Source organism: Sapajus apella, unplaced genomic scaffold, assembly GCF_009761245.1.
Source record: "Sapajus apella isolate SASKATOON/1434 unplaced genomic scaffold, GSC_monkey_1.0 scaffold36, whole genome shotgun sequence".
Taxonomy (NCBI): Eukaryota; Metazoa; Chordata; class Mammalia; order Primates; family Cebidae; genus Sapajus; species Sapajus apella.
Genome location: NW_022436976.1, coordinates 5,340,583 through 5,368,274, shown reverse-complemented (window position 1 = coordinate 5,368,274; position 27,692 = coordinate 5,340,583). Strand labels below are relative to the sequence as shown.

The following is a 27,692-nucleotide window of genomic DNA, read 5'->3' as shown; positions in this document are numbered from 1 at the left end:
TGACTTTTCCTTACTCTTCTGTTTTCTGCTTAAATTTTAAATCTTCCTTGACCACCCTCTGTGATACCCTCCATCCCGCAATTCATTTATACTAGAGTACCCAAGTTCTATTCATCATAAAACACATAGCAGCCTAAAATCAACTGGATGGTGATGATAGATGATAGACAGATAGACAGATACATAGGCAGGCAGACAGATGGCTGTTTTCTATTTTAATGTTTGCCTCCCCTATTAGACCATTTCACTACAGCCTCTATGGGTCTGTTTTGTTCACTGTATTTTCAAAATCAAAGTGCTCAACACATTTTTGTTGAATAAAGCATACTTTTTCTTTTTTTCACAACATTTCCTTGACATGTAGCTAATTTGCATATATTTCCAAGTTATTTTACCTAAATGTCTAAAATTCCCCTGCCCGGACCACTGTCCACTATGTGAGAAAAGCATGGAAGAGACAACATCCCATCCCCTTTTTTTTCAGCACAAAGCACTACAAGAACAATAATGCAGGAAAATTTTTAAATGCTGCAATGTGTTTTTTAATTCGCATTAAATTCCTCATTCTCATGTATGACCAATTTCTAGATTTACTGTAATTTTTATTTAAATGCATATCCATTTATTACGTTTTGTCATCAAAGTGAAGCATATAGTTAAGTCTGTCTTTCTGCAGTATGTCGAGAAATTTGAAAAAAAAAATCCACTCGCGGGACGCGGTGGCTCATGCCTGTAATCCCAGCACTTTGGGAGGCCGAGGCGGGTGGATCACGAGGTCAAGAGATCGAGACCATCCTGGTCAACATGGTGAAACCCCGTCTCTACTAAAAATACAAAAAACCAGCTGGGCATGGTGGCGCATGCCTGTAATCCCAGCTACTTTGGAGGCTGAGGCAGGAGAATTGCCTGAACCCAGGAGGCGGAGGTTGCGGTGAGCCGAGATCGCGCCATTGCACTCCAGCCTGGGCAACAAGAGCGAAACTCCGTCTCAAAAAAAAAAAAAAAAAAATCCACTCAAATCTTGTTTTAATATATAAACTAGTGTAGGTAACTTTTATTGCAAGTACACATAAACATTTTTCTTATGTTATTTTACTCCCAGCTTCTAGCCAAAACATTTTTTTTTTAAAAGCAGGGCAGGTGGGTCTTGCAATCATTGTAGAATTTCAAGCCTTAGTCAAAAAAGAAAGTCCCAAGAATCTTTTCAGAAATCCTGTTTGGGCGCTATTCCTAGCCTAATTTTGCAAACTAAGATGTTTGGGCAGTGCTGGTATGCCAGGAATAAGCAGTTGAGGATTTTTATCTGAATCTAACCCAAACTCCAGCCCTAATTAAAATACCACAACATTGTCAACTCTTTTACTATATTAGACTTCAGTTTAGTTGAACTAATTCCACTTCTGGAATACAGCCTCTCATTTATGTTCCTGCTGATTGCTTATAATTTCATTTCAGCTCTCCTCTTGCTTTTCAAAGGACAGAAGTATTGTCCCAGTTTTTGTTGCTATGCAGACATCTCTGAAGTTGCATGCTAAAGCCAAATAGCATGGATACAGTGACAGGAGCTTCTGAAGCTTTCTGTTTTATCCGTTTTCCTTTTCTGATGACTGAGGATGGTGCAAAAGATGCCTTATAATGCTTTATTTATATTGTCTTATACATTCTGGAGAAAGAAGTGCTGATATATAGATGCATACTATATATCTATACCTATGTCCATTTTAATTGCCAAATACATTTGATGTTGGGCTTTGAGTTCATAGTCCGCTATATAGGAAGCATGAACTGTAAAAACTAGTGCAAACTCTGTGTTTATACTCCACACGTACATGTAATGGAGGCTTAGAAGCTATCAGTCTCTAAGAACATGCCCTAAATTCTTTGAAATTCCATCAAAGAAAATCAGCAAAGGACACAGGTGCTCTGTCCCGCATCCCAAGACCGCTTTACATGCGTATCCACCTTTTCATCCTGTTGCCTTCCAACCTTCTAAAAAGCCCCTAAATTTCAACTTGCATTACCTGTTGCTAGTGCTGCTGCTATTCCCTCATTACTATTTCACTCGACGTTCTGGAGCCTAGCATGAAATCAAATGTAAAGTGACAAGTTAAAACCAAGGGGCTTCAAAGTACAAATTGTATATGATCTTCTTGCCATAACAGAATAGTGACATTGTCCTGTAAAATTATAGCATCAGTGCTCTTTTACTCCAGAGGATTAGCAGCATGAGTTCCATTCAGTCATTAATGGGGATTCTAGAGAGATTTGGAACTGTTTCCCAGAAGAACAAGAGAGAGTAGAGTTTCCAGATTCTCAATATAAATAATTTTTCTTAAATTGTAAACATATTATTTATTAAATTGAACAGTTATTTACTGGCCATCTATCCTAAATGCTGCACATAAAGAAGTGAGGGAAAGTCAAAGATGTCCCTCTCATGGAGCTCAGATTTTAGTTGGGAAGACATTAAACAAATAAATGAATAAATAGAACATATATTGGGTCGGAGGTGATGAGGTTTGTAGAGAGAAGTAAGGCAGAGAAGAAGGAGAGGGCTGGGCAAAGAATGGAAAGTTGTGGGCAGTGGATGGAATTTTAATAGGGTGATCAGGGAGGTCTTCACTACATAAAGACATTTTTTGGGGAAAATTCTGAAAGAGTCAGACAGGTAGAATACCCAGGGGAAGAGCATGCTAGGCAGAAGGAACAATAAACACAAAGGCCCTGAGAAGGCAGCATACCTTATGTGTTGGAGGAACTGTAAGAAGATCAGAGAGGCTCACATGCCAAGAACAGAGAGAGGGTTCCATATGATGTCAGAGAGGTCAGGTGTAGGGGCAGGCAGTCCAGACATGGCCTTGTGAGCCAATGTTAGGACTTTGGCGATTGTGTTTTACTCTGAATGACGTAAGAAACCTTTGGAAGATGTATTAGTTTCCTGGGGCTGCCATAACAGATTGCTACAAACTAAATTACTTAAAACCACAGAAATGTATTTTGCCTTAGTTCTTCTAGAGGACGGAAGTCTAAACTCAAGGTGTTAGTAGATCTGTGCTCCCTCCAAGGGCTCTAAAGGAAAATTCCTCCTTACCTCATTTGGCTTCCCATGGCTCCAGACATTCCTTGGCTTGGGACTATGTCGCTCCAGTCTGTGCCTCTGGTGGCCTTCTCCTCAGTGTCACTGCATCCTCTCCTTCTGTATCTTATAAGAACACTTGTCACTGGATTTAGAGCCCATCTGAATAATACAAGATGATCTCATCTTCAGATCCTTAATTACTTCTTCAAAGATCTTTTGTTTGTTTGTTTTTCAAATAAGTTCACATTCCCAGATTTTAGGGATTAGAATATGAGCATAACTTCTGGGGTGGTGGGGACAATTCAACTCACTACAGAGGATTTTCAGCAGAGGAATGGCAAGATCTAACTTGTGCTTTAGCTGTCTTTTTCTAGTTTCTGTGGTGGAAATAGACTCCAGGGAAGCAGGAAGTCTGTGATATCTCACAGACCATAGGACATAAGGAGCTAATTAAGGTGACTATGGGGTCTATATCTGAAGAGTAGTAGTGAGGATGGTGAAATTGGCTGGATCCTAGATGTATTTCAGGTAAAGATGACAGAATTTACAGGGGATTTTATGTGAGATGTAAAAGTAAAGTCAAGGGCAACTTCAAGGTTTTTGGCTTGAATATCTGCAGTTATTTCTGATGTATATGGTAGGAATGCCTTCTTACCTATAAAGCTTTTACATCACTGAGGTCAAGGTCATTAGCTAGCTGCCACTCTGGCTCCATCCATCTCAGGTTGAATGTCATTTCCTTCTGGCAGACTTCCCTGACATCAATAGATTGGATTAACATGTCTCTGTCCTCTGTGCCCTAAGTTTATTCCTATCATAGCTCTTTTTGTCATTTGTGTTAGTCTGCTTTTGTAGAAGCCCCCAAAAGTTAGTGACTTAAAACCAAACCAAACAAACAAAAAAAAAAAAAAAAAAAAAAAAACCCCACATATATTTAGTTCATGACTTTGCAGGTTGACAATTGGCTTTGATTGACCACTAAGCTGGACTGGCTCATGCATCTGAAATTTACTAGGGGGTCAGCAGGAGCTGAATAATTTATCATGCCCCCATCTGAGATTTCTGAGATGACTGGGGTCTTTCGTCATGTTGTCTCTCATCCTCCATAGGCTAGCCTGAGATTGTTTCTGTAGCAGCAGTAGTGTTTCAGGGAGTGAGCACAGACTGCAAGATCCCAGAAGGACAGGTACAATCTAACTTCTGTCAAATTCTTTTGGTCAAAGTAAGTGACAAGCCCAGTCCAGAATCAAGAGATGAGAAAATAGGTTCCACTCATCTATAGAAGTTACCAAGTATTGTTGCAGGTTTTCCAATCTAGCGTATCACATAATATAGTTACTTATTCCTTGCTAGCTAATAAACCCCGCAAGGAAAGGAAACAAGTCTCTCTTTGTTCACCACTGCATCCCCAGACAGTAGACACTGAATACATATTTACTAAAGAAGTGAGTGAAAGAATAAATAAAAGAATTGATTGCAAAAGAAACTAAAATACAGCTCAGTCAGCAAATGCCATGATCTCTTGGTCTTCCTCCATTCCCTTGACATATGCATCAGAATCCTTATACACTTAGTATTTGTAACCTGTACCTACAGGCTGGGAAACTATTGCTTCGAATCAGAGATTAGAAGTAGGATGGGCATATGCAAGAAATTGTCAAAATCAGCACTATTTCTCAAATTTGTTAAACACTATAAATATTTGGGATAACTTTTTAAAGGTGTTGGATTTTTATTTACTTAACCTGGAACAACAAATTATTGCAGTTTTCCTTGGAATAATTATATCTATATATACAGGTTAATAATATACTTCTTGAGTGATAGCAGGTGCATGTAGATCCATTTTTTTAGGGTTCAGTGTTCAGGTAGATATCTTCTTTGTATAAGTCACTTGGCTTTCTGGCTTTCTTTAGGAATGCCTTGCAGACACCAAAGTTTTTCAAAAGGATTCTTTTCCTTACTGATGTTCATCTTAAAATCTAAAATGCAAAGGATTCATTAATATATGCCTTTATTGTTAAGCAGTGTCATTTTCTGGGAAACAGGTAGGGTTTTACAAATGGACTACAAGGACAAGTTATTATCCGTTTTGCAATGGGAACACATAAGTACCTTAGTAGTAGAGCTAGGAATTGAATTTAAAATCTCAGTGCCCAATCATTTTCACTAATGACTTCATTCCTAAAGCTCCATCTATTTTTGTCTGTCACTCTTTATATCACAAAGAATTCACACTACCTACCAGCAAGATCCTTTTAGATTCTCTTACATCTTTCAAATCCTCCTTAATGTGAACTTCTTTCAACAATGAACCTGATTGTCTTCCTGCACCTGATTGATCTAAGTACATCAGCCTGTTGTTTGTGCTGCCTGTCTGTTGCAGTTAGTCTAATAAGTCTTTTGGACTATTCAGTTCTGTGTTTGGTAGTGTGCCTATGTTTTGTACTCTGTACAACAGAGATGTGGAAACAAAGCAGTAACCTGAGACCCAATTCAGTAAGAGCAAGTCCTGGAGAACTTCTGCCTCTCCAAAGAATATTGTTTCAAAAATAAGAATATCTGGGAAGTAAAGGAGCTGTCTAGGAGACATGAGATGGATACGTGAGAGCAAGAACCAAGTTCTTTGAACACTGAAGTGAAGGAATGAGAAAAAAGGGTTGGTTCTGCATTAAACAAAAATTGTTAATCATTAGGAACTTGTGTCTGCTAGGAAGCAAACACTGAAAGTGAATGAGAATGTAAGAATCTCAGAGTTTGATCAGGGACCTAAATCTCTGAAAATCAAAAGAGGTAAGGGTCAGGGGTTGAGCAGATAAGCCTTAGACCACAGTGCAAACCCGACAGTCTTGACCAACCCAAATGGAACTAGGAATAAAAACTACCCATGAGAGGAATCCTGCACTGGGCAGAAACAGACCTAAAGAACCCCATTGAGCTTAGTCGTTATCTAAAAACTACCTGATAAGGTGAATTCTGAAGGTGAAGTCTGTTAGCTCACTTCATTCCCTGCCACAGAACCACAAGGTTTTTATTGAAGGGAAACTTAAATAGCATACCCTCCTGGCTGCTATGGAACTTTAAGTGGTTTTAAAATATTTGGGAAAGACTAGAATGTTGAATGAAACCACTCTTTCAACCTCCATTGTAGCCAGTGGGGGTGAGGAGGGAAGGCTACCATCGAAAGATAATTTTAAAGAATCCTCATATATTCAGTCATTCTGTTAATCAGCATAACTTTTTAATCATTTGTGGTTTGGGTGCCCTTTCTAGAGGTTTTGCTTGTCATTGTGTTTATGGGAAATTGACAGTTATTAATTGTTTTTAAGCTTGAACCAGTCCTTATTAGAATTCAAATATGTTTCCCACTACTGGGTCCAATATCTATGTAATCATTTATCTTATAGTGAATTTTACTGTAAGTGTAATATTTACAAGAAGCAATTTGTCATTCCTAGGTTAAGTATAGAAGCTTCGATATTTTCTGGATAAATATGTCAAAATCACTAAAATTCAAGCAATAGAGAATGAGAAGCTTATAATGTCTTATATTAGACATGAGAGGTTTGCTATTTGGGTTGACTCTGTTATCATTATTGTTTTATAAATATATTTGTTCAATTATTACCCATCATTAGTATTAATGGCATTAATGCTGGTAATCTGTCTCACTAAACATTTCAATGTGTGATACTTTTTCTATGCTAAATGAGTTCCAGCACTCCAGCACCAATTCCCACCTTGATTTGCTGCGCCTGAAGTCTCCAAATACAATTAATTTTAGTTCATATAAGAATATACCATACAGCATTTTGGGTTAAGAAACAGGGTGGCAGATACAAACAATTTTGGACTATTTCAACTCCCCAAATACTTAGATCTTTAGTCTAATTGGCACTACATCCCCCTTTTTCTCACAGTAGACAGCACTCCTTGTCATTTAAACATTTCTCTATGTGCGTGTTCCCAGGTCTGGGGAGCCTGGAAGAACACATGCTCAAGGCAAAGGCTGAGTGAGGCTCAGGAGGTGCAAATGATCCGTCATGCTTATGCCTCGTGGCTCCTTTCTGTGGCCTGCACCCCAGTCGTGCCCTAACATTTCAGTTGGTCTGTCTCCATTTCCCACTGATCCTCTACTCTATGCTCTGAGCAAATAACACCGATTGCCCTAGCTTGCCCCAGCTCGTGGTGCTCTCCCCTGCTGCCCTGCCTCTGTCTTCGTGTTCATTCACCCTGGCCTTCTCCTCCTGAGTCCCTTACCTCCTTCTGCATCCCTTGCCCAAACAGCTCCTACTCTGTCATCAAGAGTCACATCAAGCATCATCTAGACTATAGAGAACTCCTTAATTGCCCCCTTCTTTGCTTTCTTTCCCCTGTATGTTTTTCCTTTGTACAGTTGCCCAAGATTACTATCAATCTGTTTATATATCTGCTTCTAACACTTCCACTAAAAACTGAAGGCAAGGATGATACATTTTCATATATATATATACACACCCTAGGTTCTTGCTGACAAAACACTGCATTTTCGTTGAAGGAGTGAATGAATCTCTCGGCCAGCACCTCCACAGTCATTCTCTGAGTTCCTGCTGCAAGTTTCCTCCCACACTAGCAGACCCAAGAACACATGAGCACAGGTGTGGCACCATCTTCATTAGGATGTCACCCCCACACAGAGGTGCTTTCTCTCTACCTTAACTGAAATCTGACTTTACTTGGCATATGGATCTTCAGTTAGTTACTGGAACAAAGTATCTCTGATAGAATAATTAAAACTACTGTGAATTCACGTGTCGCTCTAAGTGTAACTTTGTTCATGGGTTAATTTTGCCAGTAGTAAGTGAATTGAAAAAGACTGGGAAGCCAGTAAAACATAGAAATGAACCCCTAATGGTGGCATTTTAGGAAGTAGGAGAAGACAGACGGGAAGATATTTCTGGACCAGAGAGCTTCTGGGTGCCCTTCACATTGTACCACGGAAGCCATTTCCATTCCTGTACAGAAGGTTGGATCTGCTGCTACAATACTGTCTGGTTCTCCTGAGAACAGTATTCCTATTTTTGTCATTTATGAAAAGGTAAAAGCACCCTTCTTTCTGGTTGTCAGGGAATAGGAAGGAGCCCCTCTCATACACCGGCCAGAAAAAGCCAATAACAAACAGAGCCATCTGCTTTCTACATTCAGTAGACACCATAATAACACTTCCCAGTTTAGAGATAGACAATGAAGTTCAATGGAAACAGATTTGTAATAATTATAATTATACCTTACACTGATTAAGTGTTTATGCAGGTGCTATGCTAAGCCTTTTCTTTTATTTCTTACATCAACTATATAAGTAAGGTTATTGTATTATCCATATTTTTAGGGAAGTTAGGTAACTTGACCGTGGTCAGACAGATAAATGTCCGAGTCACAAAACTGGTGCCCAGATAGTTATGATTCAGACCCCTAAATATGCCATCTGGAAGGCATCCCCTAGTTTAAAGAAGGGGCACCTAACTATGGTTACATGTCAATATACAATCTAGTACTACTGGTACTGTTATCGCTTTTCTTTATATGGCAAGATATTTATATTTACATTTCCCTTTGTATTCATGACAGTACAGAAGACCTAATTCTGAATCCAATTTTTACATTAAACAACTGGTATAGAAAATATAAATGCTTTGCTGTTATTTTGAATATTTTTTCTGCAAAAATTGATGAAACATCTACAATATGTAAAGGACACTTTCAAAATATTTGGAGAGATATTTTAGAGGAAACTGTATGGTCCCCGATTCAAAAGAGTTTACAACCTGAAAAGTAATATTAAGACCTCAGTAACATTACAAGTCCAACCTGTGTATAAGCTGTGTTCAAATAGATAGAAAAAGAACCCAGAGAACTCACCCATCCACTCAGAGAGCAATCAGACTATTGGATGTCAGAGACATAAAATAACTATTGTCTTCACCCTTTTACTTTCAGGCAATTGTTTCCTAAACACTGTTATAGTCACTAAGTCTGCATACTTCAGAAACTACAGATCTCTACTAAATCTCATGGAAATGTGTGTTGGTGTTTTCCTTGAGATTTCCTTTTAAGTATCACTTCTGTCCATCAAGTCAGAGTTCTTATAAGTGTAGTGTGTTTAAGTTCTTTATCTTTCCTGACAGTCTATAAAGTCCCAATAGCAGCAAACATTCTGAACTCCTGACTACTCTCTGCAATGTGCTTAGATGTTTATGTTGAGATTTTTAATGCCATTTGGTGAAATATAGTTAACCTATGTCATTTGATTCACACCAAGTTAATGTTAGCTCCTATAAGGCTATGATCACTTGAGTCAACTAGTTGGTTTGACTGATTTTTCCTTTGAATTCACTTAATTGCAGGGCTGTTTAAGTATCTGCTGACACCTTTACACAAAGAGAAGGCAGGCTTCACATTAGCTTGCTAAAAGAGGGTTATTCTTTTTTTCTGAGATCTGCTGCGGACTTACTGAGTGGCTGTTGGCAAGTTATGATCATATCTGCCCTCTCCTCTTTCTTATTTTTAAAATAAAAATATGAATATAAAACAACCCAGAAAACCTCTAGAGATGCTAAATGAATAAGTTAATAACCATTGTTTATTTAAAGATACATCTGCATTGTACAAAGAGAGCAATTTCTGTTACCCTGAAATGCCAACAAAAGCAATATGAAAAAAAAATAGCAACTTAAAGACATTTTTAAAAAGCTACCATTCAGTAGTACAATTGGGTTCTTTTGAGATAATTAATCATTAAGAGATATTTAAGTACTATTTTCTATTTACATTACAGTACATATCACTAGCTCTTTGAAAGTTAACAGGGATTAATTTTCTTTCAAAATAAATATTCCACTTAACGAATTGTCTGTGTTCTTTCACTGCTGTCTACGCCGTTCAAGTCAAAGCACTGATCTCATTCAAAACTCAGAATTTCAGCCAAATTTGTTTACCTGGCTACTAATAAAAGATTTTTGGTATGCTGTCTGAAACCCTAATGACAAAATAGGGAGGATCATAAAATGTTCATAAAAATTGGATTGGATCGAACATCAGCTAATCCGAGTATATTTTTCTCTACGATTAACAAGTTCTTAATGACAACATTTCTTATCTTACAACTGTGACATGAAGAGGGAGCTGTAGCTCTTCTGAGGCACAGTTCTCCAAGAACCAGCTTATCCACGCTCTCCGATCTCGTGTCTGTTTCTCTTTCTCTCTCCCTCTCTTGCGCCTTCCCTCTCCCTCTCTTTCGCCTTCCCTCATTCACGCACTCTTCCATCTTTTTGCCATTGTGCCAGCTCAATTTAAATGTATCTGCTCTGTATCTGTTCAAGTGGAGATAATCCATGCAAATCAGGAGCCGTGGCTCTCAATGCCTGGTTCACAGAGAGGACTCAGCTTGAGGAGGTCACTCGTTCACAGCCGCTCCTCCCATTATATTTTTCCCCTTATTGCAGAACTGCTGTATGTATACAGTGACTGAAAGGACTCAATTTACTGCAACTGCTGCCTGGCTTTACTTACAACTTTTTTTTTTTAATATAAAGGAACTTACCTCCATCTGTCTTTTCAAGGTAGGAAGTCTGATTCTTCTAAAGACGTGTGTAATGCCTCCACTGTCTGCTCATTATCAAATGTCACTTGAATGCTTTATATTGTTGCTGGCATTAGGCACAAATACTGTGATTCCAGGTGCCTCACGCTTTTGTTACTTAACCATATAGGTACAATTGTTTAAGTGCCGGGTATTATAATGTTTATTTTCCCAGCAGCCAGCTTCAGTTTTACAATGCCAGAAAGATTAGAGTATCCACTCTCTAATGTAAATATATAATTCTCTATCAAGTTTTCCCTCTTAGAAAAATATTAATTTCTCAATATGGTTTAACTTATTATGTATGCTGGCCAATAATAGCCAAGTGTAAAATTCAACCGTGTTAAGATTTTTTTTAACCTGGAACCCTCCTGCAGCATTTTCTGTGAAAAATAACTAACTGTTGAAATATTTTTAACAAAAGCAACAAAATAATAGATTTTACTTCATCCTGTTGCCAAGCAAAAAGCTGAAGGCCTTATTGCTAACAGGCCTATCAAATAGATTTATTCTTCACAATTTATAAATTGTTACTTGGCTATGCAGAAGTATTACAATTAGTTAGGATTCAGTTACTGTCGTTATCCATGTGATTATTTGCTGTTTTGAGATTGAAATTGTTTTACAGAAAATTAATGTAGTAAGGCTTTAAGACACCCTTATGATTGTATAACACTGTCTCAGATCAATTTGTAAGAATGATTTCAATAGCCAAATGATTAAGTTTGGATTAAAAATGCATGTGAGAGGCTAGTAGATTCGACAGTATACATGGTGATTTATGTAAGCAATTCCTGTGCTTACATTACTTCATACGTGTCTCCTTGAAGTTATTTACAATATTTGAATCATTCCTTAGTCATATCCATTTTAAAACATACTAAAATGTCGTAACATTATAGACTCAAAAATCTCTTTTTGATGAGTACAAATATAATTAGAACATTCCAGTTACAATTTAGATTTCAATAAATGTAATATGTCTTTGAAAGTACTCCTTATTAATTTAATTTTGCATTTATTACCTTATTTTTCTAAGAAGGCTTTGACTTGTGGCTATGACAAGGCTATTTAATCTCTTATGTAGGATAGAATTGAACATAAACAGTAAACAAAGTTGACAGTCCTGAAAAGAAGAAAAAATTATCCTCTGGTATACTGAATAGTTCTGATGACATAAATCTTACATTTCATCTTCTAGGTAGATACTTGTAGTTAGTGGAGTTCGAGGGAAAAAATTTATTATCCACATAAAATATCTCAATGCCAAAAATGTGCAGTTCTTTTTCTTTTTGATACAGAGTCTTCTATTGAAAAAAAATGCACCCTGATTTTTGTGTGCAGTACAAGGCATGAAGTCCTGTCATTGTTAGCATAAAGAAGACATCTACACAAGTATTACTGTGCAGAGGGCAATCTTTCTGTCTCTGGCATTTGTTAGGTTACTGTACATAGAATTTAACAGATAAATATGTTCTGCTTCGTGGCATTTTAGTGATCCTATTGGTATGCAAGCTACTCAGCTAGGATAGCAACAGAAAAAAAAAGATGTATGTTTTATAGCAGTGGGTAATAAAAGCCCTTTACAGTGAGAGAAGAGGAATTTGACTTATTTCTTATGCAGTAATTAGAATTTCTGTAAAACTCTTTGAAATACTGAGTTATAAAGTAAACTGAGGCTTTCCAGGAAGCGCCAATTGAATTTTTCTATTTGAGCCATGTAGTTGTCCATGAATATCTTCTTCACAGACACTGTCAATGGAGAATTCTATTCACACCTTCAGCATTACAGTGCAAGAAAAGGATTCGTCACTAACAGTAAAGGATGACAATTCCATATTTAAAATGAGTTTCAGAGCAGCACCCTACACAGGAAAACCTTAACAGATGGAAAGGTGCATGGGATTGCCAGGTTATGTGAACTTGAGACTAGTGTGAAACTAAAGGATGCCCTTTCAGAACAAAGGAACGCCATGTAATACTCTTGTCAGCAGTCAAGCTGAGGATAGATATAAAAAGTGGCCAAGGAGATCTTTTGGGGACAGAGAAAATGCAAACAACGAGACATTCTCTTTTCAACCAAATTACCAGGGTTTGACAGGTATAAAGGCACTCCCCGTGGAATCTCAAACCATCCTTTCACAGAGTTATTTCAAAAGCACATATTTTATAGACTTTCGCATTTGTTAGCAAACCTCTGAGAAAACTCTCCAAAGACCTTACTTGTATGCCTTAAGTTAGGTTTTACAACTATGCATCCTAAATAAAATGGTCACAGCCCTCAACTCCCTTGGGTTTCTTTTGCTTCATCTGTAAACTTGCCATTCCTCCGGTAACTCATTCTAGCAACTGTTCAGGATAAGTTACATTTTACTCCATTTTAGTGTGCCTTGCAGCAGAATCTGTAGAACTGGTAAACCTTATGTTTATATATAATACCATGTTGTTATTCCCACCTGGCTCTTTTTGACTGCTTTTACTGAGTACAGTTAAAAAGATAAATTATCATCTTAAAAGGACGCTATGGAAGGTGTTAATAAGTTCCCTCTAACTTCAGGAGTATTCACTGGGGCCATAGAAGCTTGCAACCCTGCTTAAGGGGAAATGATGTGCTTCATCAGTAAACATTCAAAGCTTGTATCATCTGTAAACATTTGAAGGATTCTATAATACCGTATTTATTTCCTAAATCTTGGAAGTTATTGCTGCATATGGATTCATTATGATATTGATTGAAAGCTCAACAGATTTTGCTTTATCGGCAAGGACTCAAATTTGTACAACAGCACTATGGGGTCAGTGAAACCATCATCCCCATTTCAAAGATAAAGAGAGATACAGAGAGGTTAAGTAACTAAGCCAAGGCCACACAGTTGGGGTAGAACTGGGATGTGAACACATTTATTCTGTTCCTGGCTTTGAAAAATCACACAATAATGCCTTTCCTTGCCGCTAATTATCTCTGACGACTAATAGTAGGGACATTCCACCCCCTACAAATAGCAAAAATGCTTCGATTTACCCATTTATCATCTGGATTCAAATATCTGATTCTGATTTTTCAACTCTTTTCATAGCCCTTCACCTCAATCTGTATTATCATGATCGCATAGTTTTTAATAGTTGTTTCATTTAATGCATGTCAGGAATGGTTATTCTTGCAGAACATTTGTCTTTTACCTCCAGGAGTTAAGAACTAAATCAGATCTGTAATTGACTGACTTGTCTACTGACAGCCTTTGAAGAGCCACCACTCCCCACCTTGTTTTTCTGTCTAAAGAGCAAGATTGACATCTCTTTATATGTTTAAAATTTGTCAGTGGTGTAAAGTGCTTGGTAATGATGGAAATTAACCTGAGGCTTTATCTAACTACCTTTCCTGGTAATGCCATTGAAGTTCTGATAACAATTTAAATTTTGATGCAATCAACTGTTCACATAAGAGAAATATTTTTTTTCTGTCTTGTCATCCCTTTCTTGAAAGTCTGGGTAGTAGTGGCTCTTTTCCTTGCCCTTCTCTTCTCTGGATCCATCTGAATGAAATTTTCCCTAGCCAAAATACATCAGCACATTAGAAAAGCAGATAAAGAAAACAAATGAAGTAGCAATGCGTGTTTAAACAGTCTGACTGTGGAACACTGAACATAATTATCTGTCCTTGTGTCAGTAGGTGTTACCTCCTTAAGGAGAACTGAGTAAGAACAGGTCTGTACAGGGCAGCATTTGTGGCCTTACTTTTGTCTGTTTATTTGGGATAGTCTTTGAATTGTCTCTCACTGTCTTTCCTCCCAATGTGAAAAGAGGAACTATTATACATGTAACCTATAGGAATCTGATTCAAAGCCTATGTTTGTTTGACCTATAGATATCAGATACCTAATATAAACAAAATCCCGAACTGCATCAACACATAATCTAGTGGCAGAAGTTTGCAGAACATGGGTCAGTAGCAATTGAGCAAGCTACACGTTTCTCAAGTAACAAATGAAAAACAATTTTGATGGTATTCTGTGATACCAGCATTCTTTTTAGATCTTATTTGAAGTATCAGGCAGATGGACTGCCCTGTATATCCACAACCTTTATCTGCTGGCAGGCAGAAAACCCAAGAACCTATCTTTAAAGTTATTTTAATATATCAGTTTTTCCCAGATTAGCCAAGTTAGATGTCAACCATTGGTACAGGAAAGGTTGGGGATTAATTTAATTTTGAGCTAACCCTGCCATCGTCTCTTGCTGAGTGAGTCCCTTAGCCTGTGAGACATTCTTTTCAGATTTTATTTCTTCATTACTTGGTTGATATTCTTTCCTTGAAGAAAAAAAAAAAAGTAGTGAGAGGAAAACAGAGGATGGTGATTTTGAGTCTGTGTTGATAGAAACAGTCAATGGAGTTAAAACTGACCAACCACCATTTGAAGAATGTGTTGCTCATTACTAAATTCTTTGGCTGCAATACTGAGCTCCCTATCTAAAAAGATGTTAATTTCCTGAAATTAAACATAAAAACCAAGGGGTTTTTCTCACTGAGGAAGGTGTGCAAAAATATTTAAACAACTTAACTCTGAAATGTATTGGCAATCAGTTCAGATTGGACAGTTAACATATTCAAGCTCAAAACCAAAACGTCATTAATAAGCTGTACATTTTGGTAAGCAAAACTTCATCAGATTAGATGTATCTGGATTAGAAAGTGTGTTTGTTACTGTTATTGTTTTAAGGCTAAAGTTATGTATAGTTCCATCTTCTCTCAGAAAAATTAATCAAGTGCCCTTTCTGCAATTGAGATCTCTTTTCTGTCTATTCACAATGCCTGCAGTTTATATCACACAAGTCAGTCTCTGTGTTCTTTTTTCATATTTCCCAGGTTGTTTCATGGGTCATATTCTTGTATTCCCAGTATTTTGTAAACTACTTGAGGGTGAAAATCACACTTAATCTGTGTCCTTCACAGTCCTAGCCTTAGCCTTCAAACTAGAGCCTACTCTTGATTAATATTTGAATGGTTGATTGAATTTTGTAAAAATCCAGTTAGCTTAGGTTATGTATTTTTAAAAAGGTGTTTCAGAAGCAATGAGAGGAACATCCATCCATTAAACACATTTCTTGAGACTTAGCTATATTCCAAACATTGAGCCTATGCTCTCTGACAACATATTAAAATTTACACATGCTTAATTTTAAAAATAGCAACAAGAAAGAAAATTATTCCAATGGGTAAAATAATATATACTATGATTTCTTATTTTGGAAGTTAAAAGGAGGGGCAACTGGTAAAAGAACCAGAGTGAAAGGTAAGACGAGAAGGAGACTAAGAGAAAAATAGAAAAATATAGAAGATATTAGGGAGATGTCTTGGGATGAGAAGAGGGTTTAGAAGATTTCAAAGAATTCAGACTTTGGCATTTTTTATTAACTTCAGTTTTCAGCTTTTAAACTTCTGCCACTAAATCTTCAGACAGTATAAATAAAATAGAAATAATAATTAGTCTTAAAGAGAAATTATTCTTCATCCTGAGGCTTTTGCTGTCTGGGAATGAATACGCTAAGAGGAGTTAGGGTCCTGAGTAAGGGTGAAAGTAAAGAGACGGCACGGTGGCTTTTAAGGCAAACTGTGGAATAGTCAATCCAATAAGAAACCTACAGAGAGAGTTTACAACCACAAATCGGGTTCTGAAAGTAATTTTGCAAATCCAGTTTTACCCAGGCAGACGCCATCACCCAAGCAGTGTGGAGATGGAGTCTGTCGGAGGAGTGGGTTTCAGGGCAAGCTTCCAAGGAGCAATGATCACTAGCCAGCGTGCTTCTGGAACAATGAGATGTGGGCTTCCAGAGCCAGTGCTGGCAGGAGGAAAACAAGAAAAGCAGTTTAAGGTCTCCCAACATGGGCAGAGAGCAGAACTTTCTATCCTCTTCTGGGTGCCAGGGCCCAGGGAAAAGGTCTCAGTTCCTCCAAAGATTCAGGGTAGGTAAAGGAACTCAACATATGGATTTTCTACCCATTGGGGTACTCTGACCACCTGCTAGAGGCCTTTTGTTCCTCAGCTCTTAGTCATTTCATTTTTTCAGCCTTTAGCCATGGAGATGTTGGAGTATTTACGAAGCCCTTTTGATTAGCAAGTGAAAAGCCATTGTATACTGGCTTCTGGGGTGTTACTGGATTCAAAGAGGGATGGAACAGCCTACAAATGACTGTGGATAGTATTTGTGATTGATGAAAGGGATATAGGACCCTGGTTTAAAGTTCTGCATCCTTCATTAGAAAACAAAAGCCAAAGACATTTAAAAATCATGTAAACCGAATTTATAGAGAAAACATAATGAAACGGAAAGAGCACTAGTTTCAGACAGACAGACCTGGGTTGGAATACAATACACGAGGAGTATTACTGAATCTCTCTGAGCTTGCGCTTCCTTGGATGGAAAAAAATACCTGTTTCTCAGCTTTATAGTAAAGAAATAAAATAATGTCTGCTACATGCCCAAAACCATGCTAAGTTCACTGAAGACATTTGAAGTACTTCCCTATCCTCATTTGTTTTCTGTTCAAAATCAAATTTATATTACCCTGTATTCCACTCATAAACATAGCTATTTAAGTGTTTCATGGCTTCGTTTTATTTTGAAGCCAAGAAAAGAGATTTATGGGACATCAAAGTGCTGATGCTAACCTGTTACTAACCAAGTGAGGCTTAAAATCCTGAGGTCTTCTCATAGGCAGTGGGGCAGACCATAGTTGTAAATTAGCATATCCTTAAAGAAAGATGCTTCCTATGCTGGAGATCATATTTATAATATTGATTTAAATTAATATTTTCACCTAATTCTACTTCTCAGGTCCTGATTTAATATCCTTAAGGCCTGATGTCTGTGGAACAGCACGTGTTAATTTCTACGGCTATTAAAATGGCACATCTGTCTGTGCTCTTAGCCACTCAGGTGACAGGTGCTAATTCAGAGCTTGCTGAATTTCCTTCTAAAAGTGCTGTCTGTGCAGGCCACTATGAGTTTCCACTACCAAAGTACAAAAGCCAGATTGCAAACTTTTGAAAGTGTTGACTATGAATCAGACAAATACAAAATTCATTCTAAGAGAACTCTCCTTAGCTTTTTTTGTGTGAGAGGTGAGCACAGCACACATGTCAGAAGACAAGAAGCATCAGGACATGAAAAAAATCAAGAGGGTATTTCACAGCTTTGTAGGACTTTTCTGATTGCTTTGGAAACTATGTAAATGAATTCCTTAAACACAGACTGCCATTGATTTTTTTCCAGTGCTCATTGATTGCCTGGTCATTGCTTCATGTATATGTTCTCCCAAAACATCTAGTATTGATATTTCTCTCCTTCTCACTCTGTCCCCAATCCATTATAAGCATATCATTCAAACCTGTTTAATTTCCTATGAAAGATTATATTAAGTGCACTTTTAGTGTAATTATGTCGCTAGTGAAAGATAAACATGTATTAGGCAGTGCAAAATGCTGATTATCTGTCAGGGTGAATCTGTTTATTTCAGATATAGCAATCTGACAACCCCCTGGTGTTAATCATGAAAGTACATGCTTGTGCCAGGTACTGTTTGGTGTGGTTCTGACAGTGAAATGCACTCAATGGCTTACTGCTGTGACATAATCTTCATCATATATAAACCCATATACATGTGTATCTATGTCCTAAAATACAGACTGTAGATTGTGTGTTTTAAGTATGTGTGATGTACTTATATTTTGGTATTTTTTGTATGTATGGAAAACAAAGTATAATTTGAGAAGCAACAATGTCCAGTTTGCATTAACAGCACTCTGTAAAATTGAATGGCTTGAGAAAGGAGAGAGTGGATTATAGGATCAGGCTGCATTTTAGTTTGTACCCAGAGCTGGGTTTGCCCTCAGTAATATCAGCTCAGAACCATTTGTATTAATCCACAGAAAAAAAGAAAGAGCCAGTAGAAAAAACGAGAATCAGGAGATAGATGTGGAACAGGACATTCATCCGACTCTCAATACAAACAGTTTCCTTTATTCTTTAACTTTCTTCCTTGAGATAGTAGTTTCTAAATATATCCTAGAAACACTACTGACTGCCAGATACTATTGGACATAAAGTTCCTCTTTAACGAAATAAAACAGTGTCAAGAAGTCAACATGCTACACATGCTGTGGCAGAATTTCGCCAGGTTTTTGTGCAGCAGAAAATGAATAGAAATGACAATGAATTGAATATTGAGGCACAGTTTGCCAACTCCTCTAAAAAATAATCTTGTCTGACTTTATTACATTGTGATCATTTCCTGAATGCCATAAAATGTTGAGTAAAATAATAAAAATTGGTATGTATATTGACATTTCAGTTTTTCTAAATAGAAGCTGAGAAAATATAAACAGCATTTGGTCTTTGCAACTCTTCCAAAAACCATTTGTATGCTGACTAATTCATTTACCCTCAGATACCTCATTCAGCCTTAATATAAATGTCTTCTGAAATCATTTCTCACCAGTAGATTATGCACATCTTTAGTTTGATTCAGAATTTACATGTGTAGTTTGCATAATTTTGCATCAGAGTTTCTGCTTTAAATTAGGTAAAGGTCACTGTCATTCATAATCAAAAAGAAGGCGGATTAAAGGTCACAATTCAATAAAAAAATTGATTAGAGGTAGAGATTTGTTCATGTGATCCAATATCATTGGATAAGTGGAAATATGAGTCAACAAATTAACCTCAGTATAATGGGTGACCTGATTCTTTGCCATCAAAGAAATCACATTCAGATTTCTTTTTTCCCAATGTACAACTTGTTTTACTCTATGTAGCAGTGACAGTTATTTCAGTTAATACTTCTTACCATTGGGTGTCTTTTATAATGTCATTTGGTTTTAGAAATGACATAATGACAATTTTATCTCCAAAATAAAATAGTAAATTATAATGAATTAATAATAGACAGATATGGATTAGAAAGTCCCTCGGGGCTTATGGTTTCTTCTACCATTTTTTCCCTGAGGTAGTTCTAGTTCTTCCACTCTTTTTAAAGCATGGAGCTGTCATAGCACATTTCTTCTCTTACATCACTATTTCATACCTCTCGCAGACACTAAGAGCCCATGCAAACCCTTTGGAATTTCAACATCTATTCAGTATTAGAATAGATAAGTACAAAATAAATCTAGCCTAGTGATAGGCCATTAGGCTTTTTTGATTTGTTGAACTTTTTAAAGTATATCTGTTTGACAGTGACTTGAATAAATGGAAAGCAATTGAAAATAAACAAATGCTGAGTTGCAGTATATATTTTGTCCATAAGTCAACTTGAATATCTGAAGGAAGATAATTGATACACACTTCATTTGAAAGTTTGGCATAAGTTCTGAGACATTAACATCAATACTTACGGTAACAGAACTCATTTTTATTATGACAATGTGAAGACTCTGATTTCTTCATCTTATAATATTTTCCTTCTCATGCGTGCCCTTGACTTAAGGGGAAATCTTCCTTTCTCCCCTCAGCTGTTTGTCTACTGTATTTGTTATATTGGCGTTTTAGCATAGGATCATCTACCAAAAAAAAAAAAAAAAGGTAGACAAGGAGGCACCACCTTTTTAAAGCACATTGTTTATTTTTCCAAAGAAAATCAAACACTTTTAAAGGAACTATAAAGGTTAAGTGGTTTAAGCAGATTATAATTAGTTAATTTTGTTAAACATATATTGGATCAATTTTACATTATTTTAATTACCTTTTGGAATAAATGGTTTGGTGAACAAATTCACTTGATGTTCAGGATCAAACAAAATTACCTTTCCTCTGGGTAGGCTTAAGTTTCACAAAATGATTTGAAAATGACCTCCTTTGCTTTCATCTAAAAATATCTTTGGATTTAGAAAGTGATTAAAGTTGGATATATTGTGTTTTAAGCCAATCATATTTTATCATTTTCATAGCTTATTCTTTAAAGAGGAAAATAATGAAACTTCAGTAAACAGATGTTCTACCTTTAAGGAGACTCTTGAAATTTATGCAACTAACATCGTATTTGCAAAGTTGATTCAACTCCTATTTCTACCAGAAGGCATGTATTATATTCTGGAAAGTTTATAAAAATTTTGGCTGACAAGATATAGGAATGAAAGCTAGATGATCATTAAATATTATGGCCAAATCAGAGGTGTTTTGCTTTATGTCTTTGCAGTGTATATGTCTATGTGTCTGTACCTATACTCATGCCTAAAAAGGAGCAATCCCTGAATTGTAAACATCCAGATCCCAGGTAGTTGGATGATACATTAAAAAGCACATATAACTATCTCTCATCCACCCTAATTTAGGGCATCTAGGGAGTAATGCTGGAAAGTGCAAATGGGATTTGACCTTTCTTTGTCGATATAAAGTTAGCAAGTTACCCTAGTGTCCAGTGCTACTGTCTGTCTTTTTCCTTACAACAGTGATTCTCAACTAGGGATGATTTTGCTTCCGTGTGGACATTTGGTAATGTTGAGAGGCATTTTTGATTTGGGTTGGGAGTGGGAGGCACTGTACTCTGAGCATCTAGTGGGGTAGAGGCCACATATGCTGCTAAACATTCTAGAATACATAACACGACCCCCTACGACAATGACTAATTCTTCCCAAAATGTCAATAGTACCGAGGATGAAAACCCTCTCTTGTAGCACAGAAGGAGATATTCCTTCACTCTATGTCTCAACTCTGTTGTGTCTTTCTCCCAGCCCTTAACCCCACGTAATCCCATACTGCATCTCGCTCACTGCTTTTCATCCCTCAGAACTCCCCAGGCACTTATCACTTCATTCAAGAAAGCACCACGGACTGGTCTGATTGTGATGGCACTCCTTGGTGTTACCATCCCACTGTATCCCTCTGAGCTCTGTTAGCTGACTTTTCTGTATCTCATACTAGACTATAAATGTTTTGAGAATTATGCATTGTATTGCTAATGTCTGCATGGTTTGTGGAATACAGTAACTCCTCTATTAAGATTTGTTGTTGAATAAAGTCAAGTTTGTCTCTAAAAACAGTATGGTACAGAGTGTTAGGGTTTAGCTTAAATTATACTTAAAATACTATCTCAGGAATTGAGGGTTAAATACATAAATCACAGTTGCTGGACTGAAAATATAACTGCTTTTAAAATTTCTGAAACAATCATTTGTAAGTAAGGGGTCTGTCTGCATATTTATTTATATCTGTATAGCTGAACATATTTCAAAACATAATTGTATGTTTATGAAACATGGCATGATTGTGTGTAGATGTGTGTATGTATATATGCACATAATTTCAATAAGGTGTACATTTTAATGATGACATTCCATGATAGTATCATAAATGCATACACATAACTAAATAAAGCATTTTTATATTTACATCATTAAATTTTTCACACTGTTTATATTTAATACACCAACTATTACATTTGTAATAAAATGGAAAAATGCACTCTCCACCTTTAAAGAACATAGATACTACACCTTTAATAAAATCACTGTCATTTCTGTTTCATGCTTTCCTGATGTTTGTATTTTATGTTATGAATATGGTCAATAACAGTATCAAATTATGAAAATACACCTGTACAATTGAATAAGTAAATAGTTTAGTTTATTGATTGATATCAATCAATGAGTCTAAGATTACCTTGTACAAATATTACACTTTCAACAGTAATATTTATAACTTTGCGTTTTGACAATATTATTCCCCTTTGTTACTCCATAAAGAGGAAGTGAAGTCTAAAGTCACATTGTGCCATTTAGAAGCGGTGAGACCTTAAACAAGTTATTAAATTCCCTAAGCCTCATGTTTATCTGTAAAATGGGGACAACACTGATATTTACTAATATCAACCTTACACGTTGTTTCATAGACAAATGAAACGATATTTTAAAAGAATTCAGCCCACAGACACATAAATTAGTTGAATAAATGGTGGCTATTCCTAACATAGTGTCAGTTTCAAAAGGAATCATGAGAGTAATAATAGCAGTGATGGGCCAGCATGAATCCAGGGTTTCTTTAGTAATCTGGAAAATATACCTAATAATATTTCTATAACAAAAATGAATTTATTTTGGAAAAATGTTTTCTAAAAAGAGATTCTCTTATATTTATCTTCTTACTGGAGTCATTAAACTTAGCATTTCTCATGCTTACGAGCCAATTTACCTCTCTTAATGAACCCTTTCTTCAACTACTTTCATCATCTCTGTCTTCTTTCTTCTACTTCCATTTTTTCATTGCATGTAACAGTCAAATGATGCTCCATCAATTCTATGGTGATCTCACTTATTTGTCTGAAAGAATTTTAGAGCAAATTATAGATTTATACTTCTTTAATATATTCAACAGCATTTTTCCTACTCTTCTATGTCCTACTGTGGTTACACAGAGCAACATAATCTTAAATACAAACCCAGATTTTTTTAAATTATACTTTAAGTTCTGAGATACATGTGCAGAACGTGCAGGTTTGTTACATAGGTATGCAAGTGCCATGGTGGTTTTTTGCACCCATCAATCCTTCATCTACATTAGGTATTTCTCCTAATGCTGTTCCTCCCCAATCCTCTGACCCCCAGACAGGCTGGTGTGTGATGTTCCCCTTCCTGTGTCCATGTGTTCTCATTGTTGAGTCCCCACTTATGAGTGAGAACATTCAGTGTTTGGTTTTCTGTTCTTATGGGTGTATCATAGATAAGAAAGGCCGTGAAATATGCAGATTTCTCATCAAACTAAGAGAATTCTCTACCCTTCTCTCCCAGTGATACCAATAGGCCAATAGGTCAAACCTGTCTTTTGAGAATAGCATTTCTGCAAAGCTGATCACAGAGGCTGGGCTCAACAAATGCTTTCTGAGTGGAACTGGAATTATGAATATTTCTAGTGAATGGTTCTAAAAAAGTTAAAATCATTATAAGTCAAATTATGAGTTTTTATTGCATTCATTAATTTCCTTCTTAGAACAAAGCAATAACTGTAGAGGAAAATAAGACTCATGGACAATTTTGTCTTCTAAGCCTCCTAGGTCAATTTTTAAAATTGTTCTTTTAATCTTTATATGAACATATATAGCTGAAATTCATAAGATACACTTATTACAAGACTTCAGCAATTTTAACTTTTATTTTTTAATTAATTTTAAAATCATTGAGAAATAATCAAGGCACACCACTTATTTCAAAATCTAAGGTAATAAAATACTTGGACTATATACAGGCATCCCTTAGAGATATTGAAAGTTCAGCTCCAGACCACCACAATAAAGTGAATATCACAACAAAGTGAGCCACATAAAGTTTTTTATATCTCAGTGCATTTGAAAATTATGTTTATACTATTCTGTGGCTTATTTACTGTACAATAGCATTATGTATTTTAAAAATGTACAATCCTTAATTTAAAAATACAGCTAAAAATGCTCACAATCATCTGAGCCTTCAGCAGTCATAATCTTTTGCCTGGTAGAGGGTCTTGCCTCGTCGTTGATGGCAGCTGACTTATCAGGATGGTGATTGCTGAAGGTTGGGGTGGCTGTAGCAATTTCTTAAAATAAGACAACAATGAAGTTTGTTGCATTGATCGACTTTTCCTTTCATGCAGGATTTCTCTCTAGGATACAATGTTGTTTGATAGCTGTAGCTTCTTCATCAATACTTGCTTCACCTCGCAGTTTTATTTTATAGAGATGCCTTCTTTTTATAAACTTCATAAGCCAACCTCTGGTAGCTTCAAACTTTTCTTCTGTCGCCTTAAAAAATTGAAGAGAGTTAAGGCCTTGCACTGTATCAGGTTTTAGCTTACTTAAGGCAATGTTGGGCCTGTTTTGATCTTCTATCCTGACCACTAAAACTGTATCGGCAATAAAGCTGCTTTGCTTTCTTACCATTCACGTGCTCACAAGAGTAGTGGTTTTAATTTTCTTCAAAAACTTTTCCTTTGCATTCACAAGTTGGTTAACTGGTGGAAGAAGCCTCTTTGAACATGTCTGAGCTTTCAACATGCACTCCTCACTGAGCTTCATTGTTTCTACCTTTTGATTTAAAGTTAGGGAGATGTAACCCTTCCTTTCACTTAGAGGACATTGCACGATTATTAATTGGCCTAATTTCAATATTGTTGTGACTCAGAAAATAGGGAGGCCCAGTCAAGGGGAGAAGGAGAGAGACCGGTAGATGAGCACCTGGAGAATACTCCCGGTTAATAGAGCAGTCAGAACACACACAATTATCTATTAAATTGTGGTCTTCTATGGATGTGGTTCATGGTGTTCCTAAACAATTGCAATCGTTACATCAAAGATCACAGATCACTGTCACAGATGATAATGATAATGAAATAGTGTGAAATATTGTGAGAATTACCAAAACATGACACAAAGACATGAAGTGATTACATGTTGTTAAAAAAATTAAAAAAAAAAATGGTGCCAATAGACTTGCTGGACAAAAGTTTGCCACAAACCTTCAGTTTCTAAAAAAAAAAAAAAACACACACAATAGCTGCAAAGCGCAATAAGATGAGACATGCCTACATTTTTTAGACTACCACTCTTACATTTTTAAAAGCAAATGCTGAAATTTAAAAAACAAGTTTATTTAAATATATATTCTTTCTATATTTTTGATATACTATTTTTTTCAATGTTCTCCCTTAAATGTACAGGACTAATTCATACACACACACACACGCACACACACACACAGTATAAACAAAAAGGTGTGACTCTTTAACACTACCTAAGGCTGAAATACAAATTTCTACCTTTGTCCCTTGCTTTTTGTACATTGAATGTAAACAAAGTAAATATGCTTAGCCAAACCACTCATGAAGAAAACCTCAAAGAGATACCATGTATGATATTTAGCAATAAAGGTAGCAGGATATGGTAAGTGCATAATGATGTATATTAGTTTAAAACATAAAATATACAATTTTAAATGAGGCTTTCTAGCAAGGAACTTTAGGGAGAAAAAGATTTATTGTCTTCAATTATTCATAAGTTCAATATGCACCAATGGTGAGACAGGACTGCTAAAAAAAAAATACCACCTTAGGCTAAATTAATAGACTTTGTAAAAAGGACAGTGGAAAGAACTATCTCATTACATTATCTAGTTATTAGATCACATCTGGCATATTATAATTAGTTCTATATATTTAAGGGAGAACATTGAAAAACACAGTATGTCAAAAATATGAGGCCAAGTTGAAGAAAGTTTTACAAACCATGTCATATGCAGAATAGTAAAATAACCAAGTGGCTGACCTGGAAAAAAGGCAGCTAAGGAGAGAGATCACAAAGAATGGATATGGATCACTATGTGTATCTTTCCTTTGGTTTTTTTTGTTTGTTTGTTTTGAGACAGGGTCTCACTTTGTTGCCCAGGCTGGAGTGCAGTGTTGTGATCTCGGCTCACTGCAACTTCCGCCCCTTGGGTTCAAGTGGTTCTCCTGCCTCAGCCTTCTGAATAGCAGGAACTACAGGCATGCACCACCACACTCAGCTAATTTTTCTATTTTTAGTAGAGACGGGGTTTTGCCATGTTGGCCAGGCTGGTTTGGAACTCTTGATCTCAAGTGATCTACCCACCTTGACCTTCCAAAGTGCTGAGATGACAGGTGTGAGCAAACTGTGCCCAGCCTGAGGATATCTTTCGACAAATATTCATTGACATTTTGGCAAGCACATGTATGACACAAACACAGCAAATAGAAAAAAAAAAATTCCAAATTTCCTTTTTTTTTTTTTTTTTTTTTGAGGTAGGATCTTGCTCTGTCACCCAGTCTGGAGTGCAGTGGTGTAATCAAGGTTCATTACAGCCTAAACCTCTTGGGCTCATGCAACCCTCCCACCTTAGACCTCCGAGTAGCTACAACCACAGGTGAAAGCCACTGTACCAGGCTAATTTAATTTTTTTTTTTTTTTTTAAGAATAGGGTCTCACTATGTTACCCAGACTGATCTTGAACTCCTGGACTCAAACAATCGTCCCACCTCAGCATGCCAAAGTGCTGGGATTACAGGCATAAGTTACCATACCCAGCCAAGGAATTGGTCTTTTATCCTGAATATAGAGACTTATATTCAGGAGGAAAAGATAGACTTTAAATAATCATGCAAACATTTGATGACAAATAGTAATAAAGAGGAAAGGCTACAATAAAAAAATAAGCTGATCAGATTTCACTGGAATGGAGGATATGCTCAAGGAAGGCTTCTCTGAAGAAGTGACATTTAAATCAAATTAATAAAGGCGGATATGGGAGGAGTGTTCATTCCTAGCAATGAAAATAGCATATGCAAACCTCATAATCAAGAGGCCCTTAAAGTAGAAAAGAGCTTGGTAAAATTGAGAATGAAGAAGAGAACAGTAAAGAGGAGCATCACGAAAAATAGAGAGAGAATGTTGTGGGAAAATTAGGCCAGATTGTTGTAGCTTTTTGAAGCTACATTCAGGCTACTACTGAAAGTGCCAGGAGACGCTACTGAAGAATTTAAGCAGAATGAGGCAGGGAGATTCACTTTTGCAAAAAAAAAAAATACTTCTGGCTTTGTCTGGCTAATGTATTGGAAGGAGGCCAGAGTAGTGAGAGAGCCCTTTAAGAGGCTACTGTAGCAGGAAAGGCAGAGATGAAGGTCATTAGGCTTCAAGCAGAGGAGATGGAGACCAAATGAGAAAGAGAGATTAAAAATATATTTTAGGGCTGGACACAGTGGCTCATGCCTGTAATCCCAGCACTTTGGGAGGCCAAGGCGGGAAATTGCTTGAGCCCAGGAGTTCAAGACCAGCCTGGGCAACATGGTAAAACTCTATCTCTACAAAAGAATACAGAAATTAGCTGGGCATGGTGGCATATGCCTGTAGTCCCAGCTATTTGGAAAGCTGAGGCAAGAGGATGGCTTGAGTCTGGGAAGTTGAGGCTGAAGTGAGCTACGATTATACTACTAAACTCCAGCCTGAGTGACAGAATGAGACC

At 36.7% G+C, this 27,692-nt stretch overlaps 1 long non-coding RNA gene across 2 annotated transcripts in view; it reads left to right on the top strand.

The window, feature by feature from the left end:
• Positions 1-10,424: 10,424 nt before the first annotated feature.
• Positions 10,425-27,692, top strand: part of LOC116563784 — a 164,933-nt gene continuing 147,665 nt past the window's right edge. For both annotated transcript variants that reach the window (XR_004274563.1, XR_004274564.1), the window contains exon 1: positions 10,425-10,677. This is a non-coding gene — a long non-coding RNA (uncharacterized LOC116563784). The remainder of the gene's footprint in view (positions 10,678-27,692) is intronic.